The sequence below is a fragment of the Chenopodium album genome, chromosome 7, assembly GCF_948465745.1.
Source record: "Chenopodium album chromosome 7, dcCheAlbu1.1, whole genome shotgun sequence".
NCBI classification, from domain to species: Eukaryota; Viridiplantae; Streptophyta; class Magnoliopsida; order Caryophyllales; family Amaranthaceae; genus Chenopodium; species Chenopodium album.
In genome coordinates, this window is record NC_137840.1 from 37248684 (window position 1) to 37261284 (window position 12601).

Below are 12601 nucleotides of genomic sequence, written 5' to 3' on the forward strand. Positions count from 1 at the left end.
TCTGATTTTATGTAATTAAAACTACTCATAATAAATTTATATTAATCTCCCATAATAATAATAATAATAATAATTGAATAAGAGAAAAGGAGAAGAAAGATAAGAAACCAAGGAGAAAGAAGAATTGGATTTGCGTTGGAAAAAGTAGGCAGAACTTGGAGAGGCTATAACTCCTTCGTTATAACTCCGAATTGAGTGATTCTTGAGCCTAAACTCAAGGAGTTTTTGAGAGGAACAATTTTTTTGTGAAACGTCAATACCCCAAAACTGATCAGAAGTGCCCGAAAATTGGTTTCAAAGATAAACAGGATAATTTGTGTAAAATTGAGGAGAAGAAAAGAAGAGAATTGGTGTGAAGAATGTGAGAGGTATGAAGGGGTATTTATAGGCTAGCTCATGCAAGAATTATGGTAGGAAAATGTAGGAGGAAATTATGGTAAGTAGGGTTTAAGGGATTACTTGGAGAAGTGAGTAAAGATTTAGGCTATGTTTGAATAACAAAAAATGGAAGAAAAGGAAGGAAAGGGAAAGGGAGGGAGACAAAGTTCCTTGTTTGGATAATATGTTGGGGGAGGGAGGGAGGGATCCATTTTCCTTCCTCCTTTAATAAAGACCATCCCTTCAAAATTGGAGAGATTTGGAGGAAAAATGGAGCTCATCATTTCCTCCTTTTTCCCTTCCTTCCCCTTCCTCCTATTTTCCTCCCTTTCATTTCCCTTTAATTTGTTATCCAAACATAGCATTAAGGAAAGTTTTGATATTGAAGAGATTGTGTACAATTGAATATGGAAGGTATGTATGTCATGAAAAATATTAAGGAAATTGGAATTATTTCGGGAATAATTAAGAAGAATGAATGGCAAGAAAATAAAATGATTGGATATTAAAACGATGGAGAATTGTAATTAAGGAAAATAGGAGATTTTAAGGAGATAATTAAAAATACAAATTACCAAAATATTTTTCCCAAAATCTACATGGGATGGCCGAAATTTTTGAGCTTTCCTAAGATCATATTTTCGGCCCTCCTATTTAGTATTTAGGAAATTATTTTGCTAATTTTAAGGAATTAAAATAATTGTGTAAATAATATTTATTGTAATAAATATTTAAATAATAAAATACCAAATACTCACCAAATAATTTAACTAATAAAATCAGATTTTCACATAGGAAAATCCAAAATTTATTAGTCAAATAAATGAGATTTTTGGACTTATTAAAATAATAATAAAATATAGCTTTTGCCTTAATTAAAATATCCGAAATATATAAATAATCTGGTTTTTAAAATAAAATAAATGGATAATAAATCTTATCCAAAATAATAATTTGTTTTAAAATACTTTTGGCTCCAAAATTCAAATATCATTTTGGCTCCAAGATTTAAATAGTAAGTTGAATTACTAAAATACCCTTTTTAGAAAATAATAATTAATTAATTAGGAAAATACGTATGAAAACACGGGGTATTACATTGGAGGCCAAGGAGGCTAAGAAAGGAGGGGTAAGCCCGCCTGACATGCTTTCCAGCGTTTTTGAATTGTATCAACCTAAGTTTTTACCGGTTGTACCCTTTTCCTTTAGTCTGAAAATTGATCGGCTGTAACTTTATTCTCATTTGTAGGGTAGCTGCAAGTCAATTCCCCGCTCCATTACGAAGCTATTCAAGCAGCCGGGAGATGAGCTGGCCAAGACCCCTTCTAAAACGGCAAGGAAGGACCCTCCTCACTCATCTTCTTCAGCCAACCCTGATAGACCCACAACCGGGGGCAAAATTCGGTTGTGATGAAGGCTCTGAGTGAAAGCTCATAGCAAGGGAAAAATCCGGATGCTTTTGAAGCATCAAAGAGTGGCGAGGCACTCACTGCTACAGTTGGCTCTGCAGCGGCTGAAGTGGAGTCTTTTCAGCTCCGAGTCTAAGGTAAAACACGAATTGAAATCCCCTGTTGGTTGACTATATGCGAGTCAAGACTCATGTCAATCCGTCTGAAGGTTCAATGAGCAGTCGGCATGAGTCGGGTGCCGCCTATGCTGCTTTCTCACCAAGTACTTCTTTTAGTGTAGATACCCCCTCAGGGCCGCCTAACATGCAGGTGTTTGCCAAGAGGATGGTGCGGACCCTTATTAGGATAGAGAAGCACTATTTTCCTGATGTGCAGGCGGTGGATTTTGACCAAATCCAGGGCCTACTGGATTAGGTAACTTAGCGTATTTTCACACTTTATACTTGATACTTCAAAAAATTTCAAGTGTTCAGCTAACCGTCTGACCCTACCTTTTCAGGTGATGCTGAGGGTAGACAGGCTAAGGGTCCCCTTCAGAAGGAAGCAAGAAGAGGTAAATGATGCTAAAAAGATGGTCACCCAAGCTCTCAACTCTGCTGAATACAGTAAACTAAAGTGTGATGTTGAAATTAAAGCAGTAGAGTTGAAACAAGAGGAGCTGATAAAGAATTTGACGGCCGCTAACGACGTCCCCAACGACCAGGTGGCCAAGCTTAAGCTGGATCTGAAGAATGCCCAGTCTGACCTTAAGGCCTTGGAGGGAGCTGACAAGGAGAACGCCCAACTAAGGGGAGACGTCAGCCACCTAGGTGTCGAGCTCGTCCAGCAAATGAACCAGCACCAAGACAAAATTGCTATGGAGCAAAATCGACTGGTGGCTGAAAATGAGCAGGACATTGAAGCCCGGTTGCGGATTGCATGGAGTCTGCTCCACCCAAACATTGAGTTTAAGGTGTTCAAACTGAGGTATGATTACGCCACTACGGTGTATGATGCTCAGGCGCTGAATGAGCAAGCTCCACTTCCTTTCAAGGCATGGGCCCTAGAACAAGGCTTCAAGGTTTCAGATGATAAGGAAGAGCTGACAGCTAATCAGGCGGATCAAGTCCAGGCTAATGAAGCCCAGGATGATTAAGTCTAAGATGGCCAGGTCCCGGATGGGAAAAATGAAACAAGCCTCCCAGCGGGCAAGAACTAGTCAGAGCAGACCTAGCAGCCTTAGCTGAACCTCCTTTCTTCTTCCGCAATAGTTTGCCCTTTTAGTCTTTCCGACATGTGAGCCAAGTATTTCTGTGTTTTTACCGACTAAGGAGTCAGGTAACAGCTTTTATTTACTTTTCTCCCGGATGTATATCTGGCTAACAATATTATCCTGTTCTAACCGATTTTGAATGAAATTTGCCGACTGAGTCGACTTGATGAATGTTAATTTTGTTTTAATTTTTGCACTTAAATTCTGCAATTTTGCCTAACCTTTTATAACATGCGGCAATTAGTATATAGGATACTCTTACCCCTGGTGAATGTGTGGTTGGTTGCAATACTTCTTTGATTGGTTGACTTAGGAACTTTTGATACTTTAAAGAGTATGAAATGTTCCTAAGTCAATCAATCACAATAGTGATTACACCAAACCAAGTACACAGCCGTCCACAAAACCAATAAGTAGTCGTTTTACCCAACTGGGGAATAAGCTGGACCGTAGCCTTATTCCTCCTTTTGTGGTATTCAAAATCTAGTAAAAATTGTCTTTTAGTGAGCTAGTCGGGAACTTGTCGCCTGGCTATTGATGAAGCAAGGGACAAATTATCCGCCTGTCTGATAGTCCCATGACTACATAAAGGTTGTCTGGGGTACTTGCAATCCATTGCACCTGGTCCATCTGCTCCATTGGGGAGAATAGTACAATTTTGTAGAATAGTCTAAGGCTGATGCCATTTGACATCCGGTTTCTAAGCTTAATCATTCTTTTAGACTATTTTAGTCAGACAAATATGAGTTAACCAATTAGGTCGTTCAATCTTTTTTGTCTGCATATGCTTGTAGAGCAAACGATAGAATGCCCTCTACGACGATAACACCTGGAAAGGCGTCGCCGGACGCCATACTCATATTGGAGCAGACGAATTTATAAAATAAATTTGCATCCGGCCTTTGGCCTCTTAAATTAAATATCAATTTAGCCACTAAGTTTTAACTTAGTTTAATTCATTTTAGAGACCGTCTTTACATTGCGCAGATGGTGGTCTACCATTACGCATGTATAAATACGAAGTAATTAGAGTAACTTGAAAACAAAACGCAACTTTTTCATTGATAGGCTTTTTATTTACAAAAATTTACAAGTCTCAGAAGTAGTACTTTTTTCAAGTTGTCTACATTCAAAGTTCTAGGCAGACGCCTACCATCTGGGGTTTCTAGTTGGTAAGTGTCGTTTCTCACTTCTTCATAGATCCGGTAGGGGCCTTCCCAGTTAGGAGTTAGCTTTCCATGCTCATTGCCCCTACCGATTGCCTCCATTTTTTGCAGCACAAAGTCCCCAACCTTCAAGGGTCGTTTGTGCACTCTCTTGTTATAGGCACGAGTCATTCTCAGACAGTAAATCTCATGACGCAAGGCAGCATTGCCCCTGCGCTCTGGGAGTGAGTCCAATGCTAGCCGCATGGCCTCCTAGTTTGCCTCTTCATCGCATGACTCGTAGAGTTGGCTTATAATGTTCGATGAGCAAGACAGCTTTAGCACCGTAAACCATGAGAAATAGGGTTTCACCGATTGCCCCTTTTTCAGTTGTCTGGATGGCCCATGGGACATGAATTAACTCTTCACTCATAAACCACCGGCTCTTTCAATTTTCTTTTTGATACCGTCTGAGATGAGTTTGTTGAAGGCTTCAACTTGGCCGTTTTCTTGGGGTCAACCCGACTAATGCAAAACAATGTGAGATCCCTTGATCTCCCAACCAAGTTATAAGCTGGACGTCTCAAATTAAGGTCCATTATCAAACACCATAGACATAGGTACCCCAAACCGTGTGATAATGTTCTTCCAGATGAAGAAGATGACATCCTTTGTCTTGATTCCCTTGACCGTCTTTGTTTCCACCCACTTGGTGAAATAATCCACAACCACCAAAATATAGCGCTTTCCGCCTGTTGCAGGCATATAAGGACCTAGAATGTCCATGCCCCATTTAGCAAACGGGATTGGGCTGTGGATTTCCGTCAGTTTAGTAGCCGAGCGATGGATTATTTTGCCAAATATTTTACACTTGTCACATTTTTTAACAAACTCCATAGCATCTGACTCAAGAGTGGGCCAGAAATAATGCCGTCTGGCTCTGACGGCCAAAGATCTGCCGCCTACATGAGAGGCGCAGTATCCCACATGCAATTTTTCGAGAACTTCTTACCCCTTTTCTGGGGTGACGCACTTCAATAGAGGCTTCAAAAACCCTTCTTTGAAAAGCTCTCCTTCCCTTATCTCGAAGTTTGCAACACGCTTCTTCAGTACGGCCGCCTCCTAGGGTGAATCAGGGAGCGTGCCGTATGTCGGATACGCCCGGATGCCATCCATCTAAGTAGAACTTCGGTCCAGTACTCCAATGGGATCGTCATCAGATATGCTTCGCTTTTCCATCACTTCCTAAAAGACTGACCGAGGCGATCACAAGAGGCGGAAGATGCCAATTTTGACAAACCATCCGCCTAATTGTTTTCAGACCTGGGCACTTGACTTAGATGAAATTTTTTAAGTGTCCCAGCTTCAGCTTTGACCGCCTACAAATATTTGACCATAGCCGGATGGGTGGCTTCATACTCACCATGGTATTGGCTAACGACCAATTGAGAGTTAGAGCAAGCGTCAACTTTTGTTGCCCCTACCGCCTTGCACATGCGTATGCCGCCTAGCAGGGCTTCATATTCCGCCTCATTTTTTGAGGCCTTGAACTTGAACCGTAGTACATATTCATATTTATCTCCTTCCGGAGACTGACAAATTATCCCTACACCACAACCGTTCATAGTAGAGCTCCCGTCTACATGCACCTTTCAAACCTGATCAAGGTTGTCTGGAGCAACCGGCCCTATCATTTTGACAATGAAGTCGGAAAATGCCTGACCCTTCACTGCCTTTCTTGGTTCGTAGGTGATTTTAAGACTTTGCATTTCAATAGCCCATTTTAGCATTCTACCGGATGACTCCAGGGTTGTCATTGGCCGCTTCAAGGGTTGATTTTTATATATCACCACCGGATGTGCCAAGAAGTGTGGTTTCAACTTCTTAACAGCCATGTAAAGAGCAAGGCCAAAATTTTCAACCATGGGGTACCGAAATTCAGCATTTCTGAGAACATGGCTTATAAAATAGGCCGGGAGCTGAATACCGTCTCTCTCAGTAAGGAGGACGGCACTGAGGGCATGATTTGAGACGGCTAGGTACATGTAAAGCGTCTCCTTTAGCATAGGGCTAACAAGCCTTGCCAAGTAAATGTTCTTTCAACTTTTGAAAGGCCGCCTCAGCATCATCTCCCCATTCAAATCTAGTCTTCTTCCTGATTACTTGGAAGAAATAAAGGCACTTGTCACCTGATCGGTTGAGGAATCTCCTAAGCACAGCCAGGCAACCGGTAAGCCTCTAAGCTTCCTTGACAGTGTGTGGTGACTTTATGTCAATCACCGTCTGTATCTTCTCGGGGTTAGCCTCTATCCCCCTTTGATCAATCAGGAATCTGAGAAACTTCCCAGACTTAGCACCAAAAACACATTTTTTGGGATTTAACATGACATTATGCCGCCTGAGTGTGGTGAAGGTTTCTCGGAGATCATTAAGGTGATCCGTCTGTAGCTTAGATTTAACTATCATGTCATCAATATACGCCTCTACATTCCTCCCAATCTGATTAACGAAAGACTATATTAACCATCCGTTGGAGAGTAGCCGGCGCATTCTTCATGTCAAACGGCATCACCATATAATAGAATAACCCTTGATCAGTGACGAAGGCCATCTTCTCTTGATCTTTTTTCCACATGAGTATCTGGTGGAAGCCATAGTAGGCATCCATAAAAATCATCAAGGCATGCCCGGCTATAGAGTTGACTAGACTGTCGATCTTTGGGAGCGGGTAACTGTCCTTTGGACATGCCTTGTTCAAGTCAGTGTAGTCTACACACATGCGCCAGGTGCCATTCGGCTTCTTTACAAGCACCACGTTTGCAACCTAATTAGGGAAGTTACATGGCCAAATGAACCCGGCGTCTAACAAATTTTTTACCTCGGCAGCTGCCGCCTGACTTCTCTCCTCGCCGTGGTTTCTTTACTTTTGCCCGATGGGCTTCTTTTTTGGGTCCACGACGAGTTTGTAGACAGCGAGATCCGGGCTTATGCCTGGCATCTCTTCCACTTTAAAGGCAAAGCTGTCTTTGAATTCTTTCAATAGAAGGTGCAAGTTTGCACCCAACTTTTTAAAGATAGCCGTCCCCACCTTAACGATTCTCTCTAGAAGACTATCGTCCAAAGGAATATCGATGTGCACGCCAGCCGGCTAGGGACGGAAATCATCTAACCGTTCCGCGGTCAGTGATTGCTATCTTTTCTCCTTCTTCACCTCCATTAGCTGATCAATGTTTCTCTTCTTTAAGGCTGCTCGAGGGGGTAAGTCAAGATCTTTGACATTGTCAAGGTCTATTGGCTCCTTTGGCTGACCGGCTGCAGCAGCTGTTGGTTTGACGTTTGAGAGATAACACTCCCTTGTCGTCTTCTGATCCCCGTTAAGGGAGCCAACAAATCCATCATCCTTTTCATACTTGAGAAGCATGAGAGCTAGGATGATGAAGGCCTTGCACTCGTTTAAAGTGGGTCAGCCAAAAAATAATGTTGTAGGCGATAAGCTCTTTAACCACCAGGAACCAGACGACCATATGTCGCTCTTTCCCCTTCTGCCCCAGTTAGATGGGTTGATCGATTTGTCTGACTGGGTGCACGACCCCTTCACCAAAGCCAACTAAAGGATGGGAGACGTCGCGCAGATTTTCTATCTTGTAGTTAAGCTTGGAGAGACACTTGTAGCTGATGAGGTCAGAGGAGCCACCCGTGTCTATTAGGATCCGACCAACCAGCTAGTTGGCGACCTTGCATTCAATGACAACTGGGTCGTCATGCGGTCGGTGGAATTTGCCCCAATCCTTCTCATTGATGAGGACATCTGGGAATGTCTCACTGGAGGACGCATGTCCATCATCAACTGAGTGGATCGTCTTCTTTAAATGATCCTTGGTGCCCCGGATGGTCGGGCCACCGCATGCGAATTTGCTTGCTATAGTGTAGATTGGATCCTTATCGGTATTCGAGCTACTAGTAGGCTGGACAGTCTTTGACGACTGTCCCGAATTCGTCTTAGAAGCCAGTTTGGACTTCAAAACATATGACTTCAGCAAGCCCTTGCCAGCCAGACGGTCCAATGTCTACTTGAGACTATAGCAGTTGTTGGTGTCATGGCCCATTTCCTCATGGAAGTGACAGAATTTATTCTTGTTCCGCGACTGGACAAAACTCTTCATAGGATTCGGCTTCTAAATAGTCAGCCGGTCCTTCACCTCTGTAAATATGGTGTAACAGTCTTTATTGAATTCATACCGTGAGACATACAGTTTGAATTCTTTCTTTTTCTTTTTCTTTTTGGTCGGCTGGTCAGGTTCATCAGCCGCCCAAACTTCTTTGCTCTTTTTTCTTATCGGACTTCTTGGAGTCCGACTAATGGATGGACGAGCAGAGGTCGGTGGCTTGTATAAAGCTCTCCGCCTCTATCAACGCCTCTTGAAGGGTGAAAACCCTCCTTCGGACAAGGTCGAACTTAAAAGTCGACCCATCCTTCAGACCCTTGAAGAACACTGTATATGCTACCTCGTTAGACAACCCCTAGATTTGGATTCTCACCTGGTTGAACCGCCTGACATAGGAGCGGAGTGCTTCTCTCTCTCCCTGCCTTATGGTGCTCAAGTCAAGACTTGTTTTCTTGGTAGGGATGTTCATTGAGAAGTTGGAGGCAAAAAGGAAAGCAAGCTTCCTAAAGCTGTCAATGCATCCAGCTGGCAGGTTGCCAAACCATTGTTGGTAGATTACCTTCAATATAACCGGGAAGCACTGACACCACATAACATCTTCCAACCCCTGCATGTGCATGAGGTTGGAGTAGGCCATGAGGTTGTCCTTCGGGTTGGTGGTACCATCATAGTCACTTACCAACACATTCTTAACCTTGGCCGGCTGTACCGCATCGGTTATCTCCTTGGTGAACGCAGAAGTTTGTTCACCAAGTTTGAGCAGAAGGAGTTGTCAGTCCAAAGGTTGGACATTGTATGCCGCCTGACCCCCAAAGAGGGTCGACTGCATGAAATGAGGAGAATACGGACCGTAGACCATAGGGGGTACATACGGTGCATTCCCAATCATCTGAGGCCAGAACGGACAGTATTACCACCTGTTTAGCTCTCATGCAAGGATTGAGTATTCCTTGCAGATGTATTTTTGAAACTGTCTGGAAAGCTCGAGGTAGAGGCTAACTCAGACAGCTGCTGGCTCCAATTTCGCTCGATGACATGCCGCACATTAGTGTAAGTCATCTTGTTGCCATCCGACTCAACAGCACGAATGACCTTCCTTGTGCCTGTCTGGGGCAGAAGGATCTTCGACCAGTTAATGGCAGGCACAGTCTTTCCTTGGGGTGTGGAGTAAGCTGTTTGTCCTTGACTGACTTCTTCCTCGCAGTTTGAGGAGACTTTTTGGCCGGTTGACTCTTACTGGTGCCAGCCATTTTCTTTTCAATCAGGTCCTTGATCTCACCCTTGAAACTGGTCATGAATTTTATGAGCTCGACTTTGGTGACTGGAGCCTGACCTCTTGCCGACTGGGTTTCCCCTTCCGGCTGACCAGGGGGCCTGCTTGTACCCGCCTAGCTATCACCTTGTTCCAGAGTATCTTTGGGACGAATTCGCCTAGAGATGAATGGCCCATCTCTAGCCATGTATGTTTCGACTTGGGGATCATCATCCTCCTAGTCTGTAAAGACCTCCGGCTGATGAACCTTAGGGTCAGGAGGTAGTACAGACTCTTGAACCATCCTTGAGGTACTCTCCCCACATACGGCGCCAAATGTTTTGGGTGTTTTTTTCCCTCGGGAGAGTTATAGCTCGAAAACTGGTTGCTCGCGACCTGTACCTGCAAAACAACGGAGACTCCTGGTGGTTAGAGCTCCGCCTCCGACAGTCAAGTTAGTAATTGAATGTGAGTAGGAAAAGATGCGGAAAATAAAATGAGATCTTCTCGGATTCCGAGATTAGGTGTTCTCTAATATGAGAGAATGTAAGGTAGGTGTAATAAATGATTGAATGTGCCCCAAAATTAGGGAATATCTCCCTATTTATAGGGTCATTGGGGAACGTGCCCTCTCTTAGGTCATTTGACCTAGATTTGGTGGGTTGCGCCGTTTTGCGGCGTTCTTGGGAATTGGACCTTGAAGGCCGCAATTCTAGAAGGCATCTGAGGCTGACACGTGTCAGCTAGGGGTGTTCAAATCCAGGTACCCGACTATTCAGGTACTCGCACTTACGGGTAGTTGAAAAGGCGGCCCACGTCCCAACTTGAATAAACCGGGTACCCGACTGTCGGGTACCCGGTTTATTCGGGTCGGGTCATAGGGTACCCGAAAATATCAAAATCATTTATCGATTCCATGTAAAAAAATTCTAAAAAAAAATCATGTAAACATAATCAAACTCAGTAAAATATTTTGCAACTAACAAAAGAAGATTCATGAACACTAGCATACCAATCTTTTAATTACTAAATTGAATTACAAAAATGTCAGATTTTCATACAGATCTAACTTCATACTTATCAATAAATAGATTAACTAATATCAACTACTTCCTCTATTCTTTTTTACTTGATCTGTTTCTTTTATCACGTTTGTCAATGTAAAACTTTAACGATCAATAACTTAAATTCTCCATAAGTTAAAATTATAAAAGTTATATATTATGATAGTACTTATTGAGACAAATCCAAAAAGATCATACATGAATATATTTTTCTTTACATATTATTCACAAAAGACGGTCAAAGGAGAAGTGGTGAATAGTGTAAAAGTCAAAGCGGGTCAAGTAATAAAGAATGGAGGAAGTATGTTTTACCCAATATCAAAGTAGCCGCCTAATATAATTATAGAAACAATCGAAGTTATAAGAAACAACTAATCATAATTAGGGTCTGTTCCGATTGACTGAACTCAGCTGAACTGAACTGAACTGAACTGAATTGAACTGAACTGAACTGAACTTATTAATTAGTGATTTTTAACTACGCATTAGTGATCTTTGATTATTTATTGATTATTTATTACTATACATATGTGTATATACAAATGTACATATTATTATTATTATTATTATTATTATTATTATTATTAATTATTGATGATTATTATTATTATTATTATTATTATTATTATTATTTATTGATGATTATTATTATTATTTATTGATTATTATTATTAGTATTATTATTTCAATTATTATTGTTATTATTATAATTATTGTTATTATTATTATTATTATTATTATTATTATTATTATTATTATTATTTATTGATGATTATTATTATTATTATTATTATTTATTATTTATTACTTATTGATTATTATTATTATTGTTGTTGTTGTTGTCGTCGTCGTCGTCGTCGTTGTAATAAGAGGTTAAAAGAATGAAATTTGGCTTTATATCATTAGCAATATCATTAGACGTAAATTAACTGAGCTGAACTGAGCTGAACTAAACTGAGCTGAACTGAACTGAAGTTCAACGGAAGAGAACATACCCTTACATTAGGAAGCTAAGAAATAAGTAATAATTAAGTCAATCCTTATCATAACACCCAAAGTATCACAAATAAATTGTATCAAACACCTACTGTTTGATGTAGAGAGGAGTAGAGGACTATAAAGGGAACGAAGTACAACATGCAAAAGCTTGTATATTTCAAGACTGTTGGTAGACTTGCTTGAAAATTGCAGTGAACATATCTTGTACAGAGCCGTTGGTGAGAGAAGACAGATTAGAGAGAGGGAGATAGTGAAAAATTTGAGATGACGGCTGGGAGTGAAAAATAATTTAATAACCCTAAGTTTACTGGACTAGAGCTGTAATTTTTTTCCATCGGGTAATAACGGGTACCCGAGTCACCCATACTCCGGCTCATGAACCGATCCGTAACCCCGAGTGTTTTACCGGGTCAGGTACCCGTCCCGAAATTTTTGAAAAACTCTCCAAATAGTCATCGGGTATTTTGCTGGTCATTGGATAATCGGATCGGGTCAAACGGGTTGGGTTTTTTTGAACACCCCTAGTGTCAGCTGGCAATTGGCCCAAATGAACCTGCCTATGCTTAACACATGACCCCCTATAATTGGTTCACATGGATAGAGTATTTTTTACCTAAAACAAGCTGAATAGAACAAGGGTATTTTTTACCTAAAACAAGCTAAATAGAACAAGCCCTAACTATAAACTTACATTACTGTCAAAAAAAAAGTATAACCTTACATAAATTATTACATGCGGACCGCATAAACCTATTAGTTTATTCATTTAACCGTCTGCGGTGCAATGCACGGTGCTGGGCGCAAGATTACCCCTTGATTATTGCCACTAGAGTGTACCCGTGCAAGATGCACGGGATATATTTTATATTAGAAACAATTAAATATATAATATAAGAATATATATATATATATTTCAAAAAAGGAAGTTGATTTGAT